Genomic DNA, 19,034 nt, shown 5'->3' on the forward strand with positions numbered 1-19,034 from the left:
AAGTTCTTTGGGATCTCAAGACATTCCACTGATGGGCTGAGCTTGTGTGAACCAACAGATGCTTAGAGGGTGCTGCGTTCTCAGATAGATGAAACACACCATTGGAAACACTTTTGCCTTTTATATTGTGTTTGCACTCATCATAAGAACCATGCCGAAATCAGAGGGTCCTTGTCTCTTAAATTACTCCTGAGCGCGCATCAGACACAATGAATTTGTTGCTCTGATTAGACTGTTTTATCTGTTCCACTGTGACACCCGGTTCTCGTGTTTGTGGCTACGCGCTAATGTGAACATGAGACTGCTTTGTGTGTTTGCCTTCGTGGTGTATGCGTAGTCAGTATAAGTGAAACAGAGTGTTGGAGGTGAGGTTGTCTTCCCAGATTGTGCAGTGTATTGCTGACATTCCTGTTGCTTGAGGGAGGAGGCCCTGACACTGAAGCAGGAGAAAAGATGACCGTGCTTAGAAATTTGATGAGGCCATTTTGCTGCCCTTTGGTAGATGGGAGTGAGAGGATGAACTGTAGTCTCTGTTGTTCAGAGTGAGAAGGGTCCTTTCGTTGAGACCAGTCTTGCTTCCTGATCAATGTTAATTGTTGCTGTTCATAGCCAGGTGCTGATTGCTCGCACCTCTTTGTGCTTCTGTTATTGGTGCTCACACATGGAGATAACCCTGCTGTGAGGAGCATCCCTATTCTATTCAAAGGTTGTGCTTGGAAGACAACGTGGAGAGGACACATGAAAGAAGAACTGACCCAAATCTGTTCTGGAAGTGCAGACAAAGAATACGCATACCCTGTGATCTGTATCTGTATAAACAGAGAAGCTCACGCGCGCATAGACAGCATGTATATCGCCTCGACCGTTTGCCTTCGGCTCCAGGATTTTGCGATCCTCCCACGGGGTATATCTGACCACTCCCCGGTTATGCTCACCGTCGGTCCCCCCCGTCACTATGCGTCAAACCAGGAGGTTGAACGCATAGTTCCTCCAGGGCAGGGACTTTCGGAAAGTGGTGGGGCAGGAGCTCCAACACTACTTCCAAACCAACGAGGGGTCGGTGTCGTCGCCGGGTACTCTGTGGGGAGCGGGCAAGGCCACGATCCGCGGAGTGGCCAAAGGGCAACTCAAAGCCCAGCGGCGTGCGCAGTTGGACAAGCTTACTTCATACGAGGCACAGGCCTTACATCTTGAACGGTCCGTTGCCCAAAACCCTGACGCCTCCGATATGAGGCTCCTCGCCCACACGCGCGTGGAGATTCAACAATTGTCGTTGGAAGCGGCCAAACTCCTCTGGCAATCTTCTATCGCTAGGGTGTACGGATGGGGAGATAAGAACGGCTCCCTCCCCCAAAGATTGGCCACATACCCTAGAGCGAACCGTATAATCCCTGAAATCATAGATCGCGACGGTTCCGTATGCATCTCCTCTGCCGGTATGGCCCAGGCCTTCGCTCGTTATTACCGTCAGCTCTACACGGCTCGGACTCTCTCCCGGTCTCTTTCGGACATGATGCGAGCGGGGAATGGTCGGCTCCCCCACCTTGTCTTAACAGTGCAGGTGGACCTGGACCACCCATTCACGAGATCGGGGGGTGATTGCCCACGTCTCGTCTGGCAAAACGCCGGGTCCGGATGGTCTCCCCCAGGAGTACTATGCCCTGTTCCACGAGGCGTTGACTCCAAACCTTGCCCAGCTTTTCTACGAAGCAGTGGAAAAGGGTTCCCTCCCGCTGGAGACTGACATGGCCACCATTGTGGTCCTGTCTAAATCCCAACCACCTTCGCTTCGGTGCACGGACTAACGTCCCATCTCGCTTATTAACACTGAGCTAAAACTGTATGCCACGATACTTGCCCAGCGCCTCAAACCCCATTTGCACACGCTGGTCCACCCAGACCAATGTGGGTTCATGCCTTCCCGTGGTACCTGTCATTGTTTGCGGAGGCTCCACTCGGCCCTGGCTCATCACAATTTGCTCACACTCCTTCTGATAGATATTGAGAAAGCCTTTGATTCAGTGGATTGAGGGTTCCTGGACGACGTCCTGACATAGATGGGCTTCGGACCCCGCTTTTGTGGTCTCGCCTGCATCTTGTATGCTCGCCCGAGGGCTCGCGTTCTGGTAAACGGGGTTCTATCGGAACCCTTCCGGATCTGCAGGGGAAAGAGGCAAGTTTGCCCACTTTCCCCCTTGCTCTGTGCGTTGGTGATGGAGCTCCTAGCAGCCCTGATATGCTCCAGCGGACATGTGCAGGGTTGGGAATGGCCCAATACCGAAGTGGACAAAATCACCCTCTACGCGGAAGACGTCTTGATTTACCTGGCGGACCCCGCGAGTTCGGGCCCCCACTGCCTCTGGAACCTCCGGTCGTTTGAGCAAGCCTCTGGCCTCCGGCTCAATCCCGGTAAGTCGGTCTTGGTCCCCCTCCACAGGGAGTGCTTTGAGTGGCAATCCACCATACCGCTCCGCCGGCAGTCATTTAAGTATTTGGGGATCTGGGTGTCTTTACTCCCCGAGCTCACCTGGGCTCTTAACATTACCCTTCTGGTAAAGCGGGTCAGATCTGACTTGTCCAAATGGCAGCCACTGCCTCTGAATGCCATGGGAAGAGTTGTGCTATTTAAAATGATGATTCTTCCCAGGTTCCTATATATGCTTCAAAACACTCCCCTTAATTTCTTGTGAGCATGGTTGCGGGAGCTTGACGCCATGGCTTCCAGATTCCTTTGGGGGGGAGGAGGGGAGGCCAGGTCCCGATTGGCTCTGGGCATCTGTCAGATACAGTCCTTTGATGGGGGTCTAGGGATGACCTACTTATATTTGTATCACCTGGCGACGTGCTTGCTCGTGCTTTATGATTGGTTTAACGGGGGTTGGTCTGATCCGGCTTATAGGCTGGAACTTAGTGAGTTCGGCTTGTCCAACCTCCAGTCGAGGATGTACGGGGCGCCCGTCCCGGACCGTAGCCCGTCCGAGGCACAAATCATGTTTGGGGACCTGGGGGGGGGGGGGGGGGGCGGCTCCCGCATCTATCAGACACTCATTAACAATACCCCCACAGCACTGGAGCGGCTGCGGATCCAATGGGAGGAATGGGTGGGCCCCCTGGAGGAAGAGGACTGGCGCAACGCCCTTATGGCGCCTAGGACAATCGCGGCCTCGGCCATACTGCGCATGATACAGCTCTTTTTACATGCGGCCTATTTGACCCCGGCTCACCTGCACCGCGCGGGGTTCCAGCTGTCCCCCGCCTGTGCGAGGTGTGGCCTTGAGCTTGCCGACTTTTTCCATGTGGTGTGGTTATGTCCGCGCTTGGCGAACTTCTGGGGAGACATAGCGGAGGAGCTCACTGAGGTGCTGGGGTGGGAGATTCCTCACGACCCGAAGCATGCGATCCTGGGCATCATGGATGGGCTGGATGGGTCCAGATGTGTAAAGTTGTTTTATTCAACAGCAATGGTGGTGGCGAAGAGGGACATAGCCTCTGTTTGGAAGAGTCCTGACCCTCCCACTGTGGGAAAGTGGCGGGCGGAGGTCGGCTGGTGCACCGCACAAGAAAAAACATTGTATGCAGTATGTGCCTGCCCCAAGAAGTATCGTAGGGGTTTGGGGGAAGTGGTTGGCCCTTTTGACTTGTACGCAATTGTCCCTTGGATTGTCCAGATTATTGTATGCATTCCTTCACTGTCATGGAACCTTGAGGATGGGCTAGTTTTTCTTTGTAAAATCAATAAAAATTTGTTTAAAAAAACAACAAAAACGGAGAAGCTGTTGACCCATATGTTGTTACCACTCTTACTACTCTTTGACTAAGAAACAGGGTGCTCTGTGGAATACCAAGAGGGCTGCGGTAAAACCAGACTTGGTGTCTGCTGTCAACCAGCTTCCAAGTCGTGAGGGAACATTACCTGGAATCTGATTCTGGAAGGAAGAACGTCTCCCTCTCCCGAAGCATCTGGAAGCTAACCTGCCTGAGAAGAGGGAGTCAGGCCGTCAAATGGTACTGACTACCAGGGAGAACAAAAGCAGCTCACACTGGAACTGAGGGACTGCCTGGCAGAGGCTTACAAGAGAGTGAACATCCGCTCCTGGACTGGAGCACTGTGTATCTCACCAAAGCAGCAAGGCAGTGGCACTATTATGAGGCATGCCCAAACAGACTCTACCGCTGCCACCTCCACTGTTGTGCTTCAAATTGCTCCAACTGCTGCAAATTGAAATGATGACTAGAGATACCCTTGGTGACAAGGACAAATTAAGTCTGTATTGTGTGCCTTCCTTAATCTCATCCTCCAGATTCCTATAAGTTCTAACAGAGCATACCCATGAGGAAAGGACAGCGAGAGGATAAGTCAGCACAGCCTTCAGGAGGACCGATGTTGATGAGACAAAACACCTGAAAGATTTAAGGGACATGGAGAGCGTGCCCCTCTACCCTCTGCTCTCACTGCCACTTCCAAGGACCACCATGGGGTAAAAAACTAAAGAACAAAAAGAATGTGGTTCAAGATGGGGCGAGTGAACACTGAGGGCAAGGATGTTGTTGTCAGAGACTGTATCAACACTGAGGAGACATTCAATGTTGGAGGATTCCGCTCTAAGCAGATCATTTCATCTTTCTACAGAGTTGGTCCGCAAGTTGAAAAAGAGTTCCACTTATGCCTGACTCCAGTTACTCCAGGACATACTCTCTTACCAGAGAGATATCCCCAGAGGTGACTATTCTTCCACTTCACTAAATCATCTAAACATGGAAGGTCACCTCTTCCTTCACCGCCTCTCGTGATACCTGCGCCTCTGGCACTTTCTCTGCCTAGAAAGACAAGGAGTGACTGATTCACATTACCCCAGAGTAGACCCAGCCAGTGTGGTACACCAAGGTTCTACTCCTATTGGAAGGACCACACCGGAGACTGCTGTATAGGCCAGATCTCCTATTCAGGTTTCGGGAGCCAAATTCTGCACTCTATCTTTCCACTGTGGAAGTTAGAAACTTGGCTCTTTAACTCTTGGAGTATGGCCACTTAAAACATCCAGATAACATGAACATATTGAGAGAAGCCAGGCACCCTTCCGTAGAACATCCTATTGCTTTAAGTGCAGAGGTTCTGCATCTGATTCCAGTGGAAGAAACTTAACTATTTCAGTTGTCACGAGGAAGTGGTACTTCCATCCCTTTTTGACTTAGGAATAACTGGGCTGCAGTTTTCCTGAATAAGGGGGTCATTTATCAGCCCTAACCTCTTACAGAAAATACACTTCACAATCCTCTTTTTCAAAATCACTTTCTAAAAAGTTTTTTTCCAGAAGAACTTACGACTTATCGTCTCTTAAGTAGGGGTGGGCGATGAATTCTGCTGCCCCGGCAGAGTTTGAAGAGTTTTACCCACTCTGCGCTCCGTGCAGAGTTCCAAAAAACTCTGCAAAGTGGATTGGAGTTTATCCTCTTTGGAGAGCAAAAAATATCATACTCTAAACAACCTCCCAGTGAGATTTCTCAATTCGGGCAGTTGACGCAGGTTGCTACCGCTCGTGTTGAGAAACCTGTCGCTCGCGATGAGGAAGCTGCCATGAGTGGCAGACAGAAGCAGCACCCTTGAGTGATTGAGTGATTGAGCAGCACGACTTACCGCAGTCCACCGCTCACGGAACTCTGTGGAGCCCGGTGGAGTTTTTCCGGCACTTCGAGGAGACCCACATAGCAGGAATCTGCAAACTCTGCCAATGCATACTCCTAAGAAGACCTTCTCCTTGGAAAAAGAATATAGTTTTATGTAAACTATTGTGTCATCTGATTTAACCCATTCATAAATTCACCCCACAGAATCTTTACTGAAAGACTGCTTTTCTAGTGGGCTATGTCTTTCGTCTTTAGGGACAGTGATTCTGATGTAAGAAACCATATACAATGTTCCATAAGTACAAAGTGCAGATGGGGACTCACCCATGTTTCCTTCCCAAGGTGGTATCTAATGTCTATGTTAATCAGGCAATTTCCCTTCCAACTTTCTTCCAGAACCCTTGTCCAATGGAGAGGGCCTTGACATTTTTGGAAGTTAAAAGGGTTTAAAATTTTTATTTAGATAAGACCACAGACATTGAGTGGCTGACCACCTGTTTGTAAATTATTGCCCCTTAAGCACAGTTTAATCAATCCGTCTCAAGGTGTATTGTTTCCTGTATTATCCTTTGTTAAAGCAAGGCTAATAAATCCTTCCCAGGTCACTCCACAGGCAGAGCTGCTACCGCAACGTTGCTGAGAAACATTTCCAGTACGGACATATGTAAAGCTGCCAAGTGGAACTCTCTATACTTTTTTACAGGACATTACTGTCCTGATACAGATTCCAGGGCTGATGCCCAAGTGGGACGAGCCTCTTTGCAGAATCTTTTTGGTTACGTTCTGTGGTTGATTTTTTGACTTGGCAATTATTTCTTTTTTCTACCTTTGTATTGATGGACTTGCTATTCTATTCAGTGCTTGTAATTTTTATGAAGATCCCCTCTGTAGGAGAATGAATAGTTACTTACCTGTAATCTTTGTTCTTGTCGAGAGGAGTCCTATTATAGTTATAAGCAGCCCACACTCTTCCCAGAGAAAAGGCAAAAGGATAATATTGTCAGATTTACTATGACCCTTTGCCTCCAAACTAGCTCATCTGACATCTAAATGCGATGGGATACTGGTGATGCCCTGTTCTTCTTTTTTCTTTAACAAAGTTAACACAATCTTACAAGATTTCCAAGGTCAACTTATTGGTCAAGGTCATATTCCAGGTACTATCAGGGATACTGATACGTTAAACTAAAATTGCTCTGCCCCTGCCCTGGTTCTGCTCTCGTTCACTCATCTTAAGGTAGCACAAATTCTTTCTTTTTAAAAAACAATAAAGTCAGGCTCTCCGACTGATCCCTGTTCCCCAGAGGTACTCTATCCTGTCTCAGATACAGTTGATGCTCACCTCACTAGTATCATAAATAATATATTGGATTCAAGCTATTTCCCGCCAACATGGAAGAAAGCATCTCTCTTACCCTTAATTAAAAAAGCATCTATGGACTCCTCCGATGTGAAAAATGATAGGCCTATTTCTCGATTACCATTACCAGCAACATTTTTGGAGAACACGATGAATAAAGAGGATATATCCTTTATAGATTCCAATAATCTTTTTGATTCCACACAACACGGTTTTGGGCCTGTACACAGCACAGATTCAGCTCTCTTGGCAGCTACAGAAAAGATCAGATCCATTGTTGATGCGGGAGAGAATGCGGCCTTGATTTTATTAGACCTATCAGACCCTTTCGACACAGTGGATCACCTCGCGTTAATCAATCACCTTGAGAAAATAGGCATAAAAGGAGAGGCTCTGAAATTGATTTCAGCCTTTTTTACTAATAGAGATCCTCCTAAGTCCAACTCTTTTTAATGGGTACACCAACCCACTTATTCAGCTAATTAGAGCACATGGTTTCTCAATCTGTTCTTATGCTGACGACGCACAGCTAGGAGTAGCAATTTCATCTAATCCAGAAAAAGTAGCCATATAGTTCAGCACATGCAGGAATAGTATTCCGCAGTGGATGCAACTGAACTCTCGTAAGCTTAACCCTGATAAAAACTGAGGTGTTAGGGTTTGGCAATCACAATGCTTTTTGGAATTCCACCTGGTGGCCAAGTAATTTGGAATCGCTGCCAACTCTAGCCAGAAGGTGAGAAATCTTGGTGTCATTTTTGACAACAGACTAACCTTCATAGAACATTCAAACCAGGTGACCTCCTTCTGCTTTTTCACGTAAAAAATAAAAAAAAAGATCTAACCATTCTTACCGTTAGAATATAGAAAAACAGTAATCATTGCCTTGGTATTATCAAGGATTGATTATTGAAATGCACTATGTGTAGGATGTCAAGCACGTCTTCTTAATAAACTTCAGACTCTGCAAAATGCAGCTGCGAAAATTCTGTTAAAGTTACTAAAATTCTGCTCAGTTTTTAAAGCCACTAGCGTACTTCATTGGCTTCCAATTAGGGAGTGGATCCAGTTCATAGCTCTTTGCTGGGCGCATAATGATCTACATCATGACAGTCCACTCTATTTGCAGGACATTTTTTACTGGTACGTTCCCCCACTTACTTTACAATCTAGTACAGCTAACAAAGTATAAATACCCAGAATAAAGAAAGTCCACTGGCGTGAAAGAAGCTTTCCTATATGGCAATCTCTAGCTGGTGCAAACTGTCGCTATCGCCAGTTTTCCAGCGATAGCTTCCGCAAAAAACATCGTCAAGGATGAGAGCGACAACTAATGCTAATGATATGCAGAGTAGGCGTTCCTGTGCAAAAAAACACGAAAACACCACTTTCCGATATTCTCAACAACCAGCCAGATCTACAATGAGATCCAAAACCAGGGGATAAGGCGCGTTAGCAGCAGGGATTTAACACCTGCCTTTTATTGGTGTTAAGCAGGACGACTACCTGCAGTATGAAAGTGACCCCAGAGCCTCATCTGAAGACCAACACATGTCATGGAGACATTGATCATGCAGCTCGGAGATCCAAGAGGGCCACAACACCAACCGCCACCACCCCCCAGGACCTCCCCCCGGACCACCCCCCTACTATCACGAGGCAGCGCAGAACAGGACAGCAGACGTTCGGAAAATGGCATAGCCCCTCAGCCACACAATAGCAGACTGTGGGGAGAGGTGGGAACCAAGTATGTGTGAAGGAGGCAAGTCACCCATGAATAAGAATGCACACATTGCCAAGTGTGGTGGTAATGTGCTGGACAGACCTCAGTATGGGGCACAGACCTGTCCATGTGGACATATACTGCTGGTGCTTGTAGTGTTGCGGACAGTGGATGCAACCATGTTACCTCAGGCAGAGGGGTAGACCTCAGTCATGTAGCTGTGTCGTCCCCCCCCGTAAGCAGAGTGGGAAGGTCCGTCGTACACCAGTCCAGCGCATGAATGTGAATAAATAGGCCGGGGCTCTGGGCTTGGTTCACTTCCGGGAAGGCCAACGCATCTGCCAGGGCGGCAGCCCTCACCCTGCCACGAAGCCACCACCGTGACCGCCGGCCTCCTCCAGACAGGGCCCCAGCGAACCCAGTGGCACAGCACTGCAGAGTTATGTCTGCGTTGACTACTTCCTTTGACGTACACTGCGGTCAGCAAGGCTCACAATTCAGATCGAGTCACGATTGCCGATGATGCAGTCCAGTAGGTAACAAACATTGTTACCAGTGCGGCCCGCCCGGACCACGCATCATTGCAGGCCGTGCACACCCTGAGCGCCACAGGTGCCACTAACTCTGTGCACCACAAGTCAATGCCACATGGCCTTATTGAGGCAGAATTCAGTAGGCAACAGACATTGCTACCAGTGCGGCCCGCCTGGATCACGCCTCATCGCAGGCTGCGCACCCTCTGAGCGCCACAGGTGCCACTAACTCTGCACCACAAATCAAAGCCATGTGGCCTTATTGAGGCAGAATTATGTAGGCAACAGACATTGCTACCAGTGTGGCCCACCCAGACTACATCATTGCAGGCTGCGCACCCTCTGAAAGCTTCAGGTACCACTAACTCTGTGCACCACAAGTCAACGCCGGGAAACATCCATTACAACAAAACTTTTACAACGCACTACCATTACGACGCAACTTTTACAACGCAAACCATTACAACGCATAGCGCTGGGGGCGCTCTAGGATAGGGAATGTATTTAATATACTATCCAACACCTTCCCTACTATCCACGGGGACTGGAGTTGGAATAGTAAATTAAATAAATCACTATCCAGCGCCTAAAAGCATTATGCGTTGTAATGGTATGCGATGTAAAAACCGCGTTGTAAAGGCATGCGATGTAAAAGTATGCGTTGTAACGTCATACATCCGTCAACGCCATATGGCTGTGGGCCCCTGCTGACTTGTGCCTCCACCCTGCACTGCAGCCAGCAGAGCTCACACACATCCAATCCATTCCTGACCTTCACGGAGGACGCATCATCGCAGGCTGCACACCCGCTGAGCACCACAGGTGCCACTGACTCCGTGCACCACAACCCATGGACCCTTTATGATTGAGTTACGTACTGCGGACGCAACAATGTCACCTCAGGCAGTGTGGAAGACCTGGGACAATGATGATGAAGATGAGGCAGGTGTAACACACCCCGCTGCAGCTGCAGCAGGATTATCCCAAAGGGATGCAATCATTGACAATTTCTTTACATGAGCACGCTCAGTTCTGGTGCCCCTACCTCAGTGCACCACAAGTCATGGCCCCTTGAAATTTGAATATTGGGTGACCTCTATACTTGCTCCGACTACCTCCATGATGCTTCGCAGTTGTTTGTGTTATGTTGGAGTTTTCTGTTTCCACTTTAATAGTGATGGTCCCAGGCTGGTCCTCCTTGGGGGTTGTGGGGTTTTGGTTGTCCTCTGTACTTGCTCCGGCTACCTCCATGGTGCTTCGCAGTTGTATGTGTTTTGTTTAGATTTTTATTGCCGTCCTGGTGATTTTATCGCAGACATTTGACGCGTTATCGTGAGACTATCGCATGTTACCGCTGTGTTGTGAATAGCAACAGTTATTTTGCCGCGATAGACTGCGATGTGAAAGATTGCGTTAACCGATTTTGGCAATGATTATCTCACGTTCTTATCTCACATTCTTGAGAATATCCCCCTTTGTTTTTTAGGTCTCACCTGAGTCAGCGCATGCCCTGCTCTAGCGAGACATTTAGTAAGTGGGCTTTTAAAAGTCCGACCACATGCTTTTGCTGGCCTCAAGCTTGCGGTTACGTGCGCGGTTATGTGCACAGCCGCCATCTGGCTTTCTGTCGTGGCTCGGTAAGCCTTACAACCCTTACGGCACGTGAATCACTTTTATTTCCATGCTCCTCCACCCCCTGCTCTCTGCTCTCACTACCCCCTTCCTTCTCCCCCTCCCTCCTCGTCAGTCACTAGACGGGCACAGCTTGTGTTAATTCCCTCCCTCTGCCCCACCACACTTCACTCTCACACTCAGCGCCTGCACTTTGCCTTTCCCTCTCCCCCACCACAGAGCACGTCTTGTTTTTCCATCCCACTTAAAGCCCTGATTACTTGGCTTTACATTGTATGATCAATAAAGAAGATTACACCAGCAAACCTCTGGAGGTGTATTAATGAGTGATTACTACACAGCCCAGCACATGGGTATTTCTGTGTGTAGCCCAGTAATTATAGGGGGAGTAGGGAGGCTGTACCTGTTGAGAAGCAAATTCCTGGTCGCTTTCATCTACTGCTACGTCACAGCCTACACTTAAGCCCCAGGACCCGTCCATGACTCGCAAGCGCACTGCAGATGAAGCAAGGCCTATCCCCACCTCGTTCTTTCAGGACCACCCTCCCCCCACCCAGTGAAAGCGTGTCAGTTATCACGCTCATCAACACCACTTCCGGCATTGTGACGTTGGCGCCACTACGGGTGACATGTTAAAGTCAAGCAAAGTTGTTACTGTTTTCTAATGCCAGAATCAACGCTTATGTTTGGTTTTTACAGCAAGTATTACGAGTCATTCTCTCCTCTATCTCTCTGCGGTGCTGGATCCAGTCTGTTAGAACATTCGCCGGTAGTTTACAACTGGACAAGTATGCTTTAAACATTCATCGCACTTAAAACGTCCACTTGGTCTTTAGGTGCAGGAACGCCGTTAAAGACAAATAAGTGCCATACTGCTGCTACCCTAGGACGTTTATGGGTATGGTGATAATTAACGTAACTTGTAATGTGAGAGCATCATCAGGCAAAGTATGAAGTTTTCAGAACACTCTTCAGGGCTATGCAACAACATGGAACCTTCGTGTTCTATGGAAGCCTGCTGCATCATGTGACTAGTATGTCACTGTTAGTGGCTGCCATGGCAACAGGACGCTTCCCCACGCTGCCTGCTCCCTGTATCCCAAATCCCGAGGGAGAAGGAGGAGCCCCGATCCAGCACCGGACGCCCTGTGAACACCGGCACTAGGCGGACCCTACATCAAAGGAACAGAAATGCCGCTCAAAGTGCAGGTGGAACTTCATAATCAGGCGGTAAGCCAAGACACCTACATACACTGCTAACATACGTTGAAACACAATGTGTTAAACAAACAATGAGCAAATATACACACATAATTACAGACACATTGTTTTCACCAATACATAAAAACATTCACTTACACTGCACATATACCCGTCCGTCTGTAAACACCATCATGGCTACAAAGTACCACTTAAAAATTGCTGTACAGACGGAAACATACATTTTTCAGGCAAAGGAGAGATAGTGATTTTCCCAGAATCACAGGATGCTTGAACATCCTGCCAAGACTCGAGCCTGGGTAGAGGACGTGGCCTTACAACCAATCAATCAATCAATCATAACACTTGTATAGCGCACTACTCACCCGGAAGCGTCTCAAGGCGCTTGGGGGAAGGGGTCCGCTACTGCTCAAACAGCCAGGTCTTGAGTTGTCTCCTGAAGGCGAGATGGTCCTGGGTCAGCCGAAGGTGGATGGGGAGGGAGTTCCGTGTCTTGGCCGCCAGGTAGGAGAAGGATCTGCCTCCGGCGGTGGCTCTTCGGATGCGTGGTACGGCGGCGAGGGCGAGGCTAGTAGACCGTAGCTGGCGGGTGGGCGTGTAGAAGGTCAGGCGGTTGTTGAGGTACTTGGGGCCCAGGTCGTGGAGAGACTTGTGTGCGTGGGTGAGGAGCCTGAACGTGATCCTCTTGTTGATGGGGAGCCAGTGCAGGTCCCTCAGGTGGCCGGAGATGTGGCTGCGTCGGGGAATGTGTAGGATGAGTCGGGCGGAGGCGTTCTGGATTCGTTGGAGTCTTTTCTGTAGCTTGGCTGTGGTTCTGGCATAGAGGGTGTTTCCGTAGTCCAGTCGGCTGTGACGCGGGCCTGGGTGACCGTCTTCCTGGTTTCGGTCGGGATCCATCGGAAGATCTTGCGAAGCATGCGTAGGGTGTGAAAGCATGATGAGGAGACGGCGTTGACTTGTCTGGTCATCGAGAGGGAGGAGTCCAGGATGAAGCCCAGGTTGCGTGCGTGGTCTGTTGGCTTGGGAGTGGTGCCCAGGGCTGGGGGCCACCAGGAGTCGTCCCAGCCAGAGGGCGATGGTCCCAGGATGAGGACTTCCATCTTGTCTGAGTTCAGTTTCAGGCGGCTGTTCTTCATCCACTCGGCGACGTCTTTCATCCCTTCGTGTAGGCTGGTTCTGGCGGTGTCGAGGTCTCTGGTGAGGGAGAGGATCAGCTGGGTGTCGTCGGCGTAGGAGATGATGTTGAGGTTGTGTTGGCGTGCGATGGCTGCGAGAGGTCTCATGTAGACATTGAAGAGGGTGGGGCTGAGTGATGAACCTTGCGGTACGCCGCAGATGACTATGGTGGCCTCGGATCAAAACGAGGGAGGCGGACTCTCTGTGTTCTTCCGGCGAGGAACGAGATGATCCACTCCAGTGCCTTCTCTTGGATGCCGATGTTGCTGAGGCGTTGAACTAGGGTGCGGTGGCAGACAGTGTCGAACGCGGCCGAGAGGTCCAGGAGGATGAGTGCCGCTGTTTCCCCGTTGTCGAGCAGGGCTCGGATGTCGTCGGTGGCTGCGATGAGGGCGGTCTCGGTGCTGTGGTTGGCTCTGAAACCGGACTGCGAGGGGTCGAGGGATCCGTTCGTCTCGAGGAAGGCGGCAAGCTGTCTGTTGATGATCTTCTCGATGACTTTGGCAGGAAAAGGGAGGAGTGAGATGGGGCGGAAGTTTTTGAGGTCGGTGGGGTCCGCTGTTGGTTTCTTCAGTAGGGCGCTGAGCTCGGCATGCTTCCAGCTCTCCGGGAAGGTGGCGATGTTGAAGGAAGTGTTGATGATGTTCGGAGTTGGGGTGCGATGGTGGAGTCGGCCTTGTTGAAGACGTGGTGGGGGCAGAGGTCGGTTGGAGATCCGGAGTGGATGGTGTTCATCGTGCGGGCTGTGTCTTCGGTGGTCACCGTGGTCCAGGTGCGGAGGGTGGCGGTGGGGGGCGTTGGTTCGACGGTTGGGGGCATGGATGGTGCGCCGAAGCTGTTGTGGATGTCGGCGATCTTGCGGTGGAAAAACGAGGCGAGAGAGTTGCGGAGATCTTGTGAGGGAGGAATGTCGTTGTTGCCGGTGCTGGGGTTGGAGAACTCCTTGACGATGCTGAAGAGTTCCTTGCTGTCGTGGGCGTTGTTGTCCAGTCGTTCCTTCAGTGATTTCTACTTGGTGGTGCGGATGAGCTGATGGTGCTTGCGGGTGGCGTGTTTGAGGGCGGTCATGTTGTCAGTGGTCTGGTCGAGGAGCCAGGCTTTCTCGAGGGTGCGGCAGGTCTTCTTGGAGTCCTTGAGTTTGTTGGTGAACCAGGGGGCCTTCTTGCTTCTGGGTCTGCTGGGAGGGTTTTTCAGTGGTGCACTGGCGTAGCTAGGGGGCGGCGAGGGGGGCGGACCGCCCCAGGCGGCACTACTTAGTGGGCGGCGGCCGCGGGCACTGGTGCGTTGTCAACATGTCACGCATATTCTGTGTGGTGGCTGTCACAGCAAGCACTGATTAAAACTTTGAGTCTGTGGCTTGCCCGTGACTCGGTTGTGGTTGCGCAGGCTGCTCCAGCAGACTTGAGGCGCCCAGCTGAAGTAAAGCTGATAGCGGCGGGCAGCCTCACTCAACTGTTACAATATTTTATTAATGGTCATCCAATCCCACGGATCATAGCAGCCTGACGTCGACGCAGGGACGTCACATCCTGCTCCTGGAGCGCGAGGAGTTTAAAGGAGCCAATAAAGACGGCCGGATGGCCGGAGGGAGCGCACCATAATATCGTGGCCGGAGTGTACATGCAGGCATGTACATGTATAAGGGAAAGGAGGGCGAGGATATTTGTGTGTGTGTTGGATAGACCAGACGGGGATGGATTGACTAAGATGTATTTTTCTCAGTCCCTGCAGTGTGCAACACTGCGTCCATAATTGGGATTTTTTGTAAAATAAACTGCACGAGCACCACCACGCCCCAGTTAAAAGGATCAGCTCTCATATTGCTTAAACTTCAGAGCATTTGGGGGTAATGCTATAGAAATAGGTTCTATTGCTGTTAAGTGAAAGATAAAAACTAGCATTTTAAAACGTTTAAAGTATGTAGTTTTGATGGGCAACATTAAATGTGGTTCCTAAGAGGGAAGATCGTTATCGCATTCTGACCCATCAGGAGGCACGAGTCCCAAAAGATTCTTAGACTCGTCCCGGAGATCATTTCCTTCTGCCTGTCTGCCTGGCTCTGTTCAAGCGGAGGGAACGTAAATCGTCACACTGAGAGCATTCTACACGTCAAGCGTCAAGTAATTCAATACTCCATGTAACTGAAAGCTGACGTCACAGCAGGCTAACTTCGGGATATGAAACATACTTGTGTGAGTGAAGCTTCTTACAAAGACAGATAATATTTTGGGTATATATAATGTGATGTTTATCTTTCATGCTCTCTCCAGTTATGTAGCTTTTATTTATTAGGTTTCTCATCTGCTCAGGCAGCTTTGTGCATGCAATGCAGCCATGTGCGTAATTCATTATTGTTTAATTATAATTTAAGAATAAACTTGATATCTCATCAGGAGGCGCAGCTGCATCATTGGACGATATAAGATTAAATAGAGCTGTATTAATGAAGAGAAAGTGACCTAGGTCTCTGGGGCATACAAAGATAGTGGTCATGACAGTTTCCCAAAGGTGAAGAACCACAAACAATTATATTTCTCACTAGAGGTGTGTAGTAAAATGCTCCAAATAAACGTAGGTTCAAATAAGGATTTATATGCAATGAAGAACAGCTTAATGGATGAGCCAATAGATTAACAAGGAGAGACGATCGAGAGGTGAGCCAATGGTCTAGCTCTGATCTTAGAACCTGTATGCTAGCCGGGTCGTGATCAGCCTTCTGTTCTTCTAATAATTGATAATACAAGTTATTGCCATAGTGTAGCATGTAACTGCAGTGGCTGTATTTTCTTGCTCATGCTACGCTGCCTACGGGAAGTTCCCATCTTTGACGCACTTCAGGTCCTCTTTCACATCTTGGCTCCCAAGGCGAGATAGTGTTGATTAGCTTGCCTGACTGCAAACGTGTATACCGTTATTGCAACTTAAGATAATCTTCTTCCTTTCTCATGATCCCGGACCCACAGACCTCACTGGAGGCCTGCATACTAAATTCCATATATTTGGGCCTATGCTTTGCTTATGGAGTTCACTCGCATATGGTTTGCTGGAAGACGCCTGGTTGACCTAAACTGAGATTTTAATAAACCCTTTCAGACTTCGACTGGCCCGTGCACAGATTTATTTCACACACTGAAGACAAATAAAGCAGAATTACTTACATGTTGATACTTTAGACCTGATTGTGAGAAAACTATGTTGCAAAGCAATATGCATCTATGCTTCTTATGTAACCCAGACCTAGTGACAAAGCTACAAAGGAGAGCCTTATGATCATAAAAATGAGCCACACAAATGCATACAAATCAGTGTATGTGTGCACCTCCAGCTATTAGCAGCAATACTACGTATCTCTCGGAGACTCGGACATCTTTCAAGTGCTCACCGCCCTTTTTTCTACAGCACCCCCCCCCCCTCCCCCCCAAGGGGCGGCAATCTGAGTGATAGCCCCGGGCGCCACAAGCTCTAGCTATGCCCCTGCAGTGGTGCGAGGTCGTCGGCGCAGGCGGTCAGCCACTTCGTGAAGTTGCGGGCTGCTTCGTTGGGGTCCGTTGTGTAGGCGGGTGGGTTCTGGCTGAGGGAGGTGGTGAGCTGGTCAGTGGTGATCTTGCTCCAGCTCCTGTGAGGAACCTGTTGCGGGTGGTGGTGGGTTGTGGTTCTTCTGAAGCTGAAGTGGACGCAGCTGTGGTCGGTCCAGTGGAGTCCGGTGGAGTGGCTGAAGGTGATGTGCTTGCTGGATGAGAAGACGGGATCAAGCGTGTGGCCGGCGTAGTGGGTGGGGGTGTTGACCAGTTGCTTGAGTCCGAGGTTGGCGAGGTTGTCCAGCAGGGCGGCGGTATTGCGTTCCTTGTTGTTCTCCAGGTGGAAGTTGAGGTCCCCTAGGAGGATGTAGTCTGCGGAGCGGAGGGTGTGTGGGCTGATGAAGTCTGTGATGTCTTCGCTGAATTGTGTGCGTGGTCCCGGGGGTCTGTAGATGAGGGTGCCTCTGAGGGTCATCTTTGGGTCGGTGTGAATCTGGAAGTGGAGGTACTCGGCGGCGGCGAAGTTGTCGTTGGAGTCGGTCGTGATGCGGATGGTGTTCTTGTGGACGATGGCGATGCCTCCTCCGGTCTGGTTGACGCGGTCCCTCCTGATGATCTTGTACCCGTCCCAGATTGGCGATGGCGATGGCGATGTCGGGCGCTGAGGAGGCGGTCATCCAGGTTTCCGTCAGGAAGGCGACGTCTGGTGATGTTGTGTCGAGCAGGTTCCAGAGTTCGACGGCGTGTCTGTGGACGGAGCGGTTGTTGAGGAGGATGCACTTGAGGTGGTTGCTGCTGGTGCTTGGCTTGGCGGGTGCGGTGCAGGTTCGGAGGCAGATGAACTTGCAGGTTTTGCAGGTGAAGGGTCCGTGGTGCGTTTCGGGGCAGCCTGGTAGCAGGCGGGGTTCCGGCCGGCATTGAGTGCGTTGAGGGCGGCGGCGTTGTAGGTCTGTCGGGTAGTCTTGCATCGGCAGGGGCCAGGGGTCCTGGCGCTGGGCGCGGTCCAGGTGTGGACGGGCGCAGACGGGCTTGCCTTTGGCGTGCCTTCGGCTCGCAATCTGAGCGCCCGCTGCGCGTAGGCATGCACTCTGCCATAAGTGGAGAGTGGGGAGGGGAGGGGTGAGGGAGGAGCAGCTGGGAGGCAGGAGCGGGGTGGCGAGAGGGGGGGGAGCGGTGATGCTGGAGGGAGCGGGGGTGGGGCCGCGGGGGAGCAGCGGCAGGGAGCGGGGTGGGTCGGCGGTGGAGGCAGAGGGCAGGCGAACAATTACGGGAAAAACAATCAGGACACAATCACGGCACAATAATACTCAGGGGTACAGGAGACAAGCAAACAATCACGGCAAAAACTATTCAGGCACAATACTACTCAGGGGTACAGGAGGCAGTAATACAATCACGGCACAAGACTAATCAGGCAGAACGATACTTAGCAGGGGCACAGAGGACAAACTGGCAGCGGCAGTGGCGGCGGATACCGGGACCTTCGGGGTGAGCCACGCGGCGTGAGGAGCGACCGGCTCTGGTCAGGTCACAGCTCCCCGCCTCGCGGACACCACTTTTTCAATCCAGTGGGAGGGAGGAGCAGCTGGGTGGCGGGAGCGGGGTGGCGAGAGAGGGGGAGCGGTGATGCTGGAGGGAGCGGGGGGGTGTCGGCGGTGGAGGCAGAGGGCAGGCGAACAATTACGGGAAAAACAATCAGGGCACAATCACAGCACAATAATACTCAGGGGTACAGGAGACAAGCAAACAATCACGGCAAAAACTATTCAGGCACAATACTACTCAGGGGTACAGGAGGCAAGAATACAATCACGGCACAAGACTAATCAGGCAGAACGATACTTAGCAGGGGCACAGAGGACGAACTGGCAGCGGCAGTGGCGGCGGATACCGGAACCTTCGGGGTGGGCCTCGCGGCGGGAGGAGCGACCGGCTCTGACCAGGTCAGGTCAGAGCTGCCGACTTTGGAGCGGGGATACCAGGATCGAGCCTCGACACAGCATCCTGTGGTTCTGGGCCAATCCCTGTGACTATAAAAAAAAAAGCATTGGCACAGCCAATAGGTCTCGCCTTTGGGACCTTATAAGCGTTTAGCCATGCAACAGTTGATGTTATTGCACCAAGGATATTGTGCTGCATAACTAAATACTTATAAGGTCCCATAAGCGAGACATATTGGCTATACCAATGGTTGTTTTAAATTATTTGTTCAAGTAAACAGCCAATCCTTTTACAATATAGCCTTT

The 19,034-nt window shown here is 50.5% G+C and overlaps 1 protein-coding gene across 1 annotated transcript in view; it reads left to right on the plus strand.

The window, feature by feature from the left end:
- Positions 1-19,034, plus strand: part of LOC144773615 (transient receptor potential cation channel subfamily M member 2-like) — a 531,293-nt gene that overhangs the window by 478,093 nt on the left and 34,166 nt on the right. The gene's annotated exons all lie outside the window — the stretch shown is intronic.

This window comes from Lissotriton helveticus, chromosome 8 (assembly GCF_964261635.1).
Source record: "Lissotriton helveticus chromosome 8, aLisHel1.1, whole genome shotgun sequence".
NCBI lineage: Eukaryota > Metazoa > Chordata > Amphibia > Caudata > Salamandridae > Lissotriton > Lissotriton helveticus.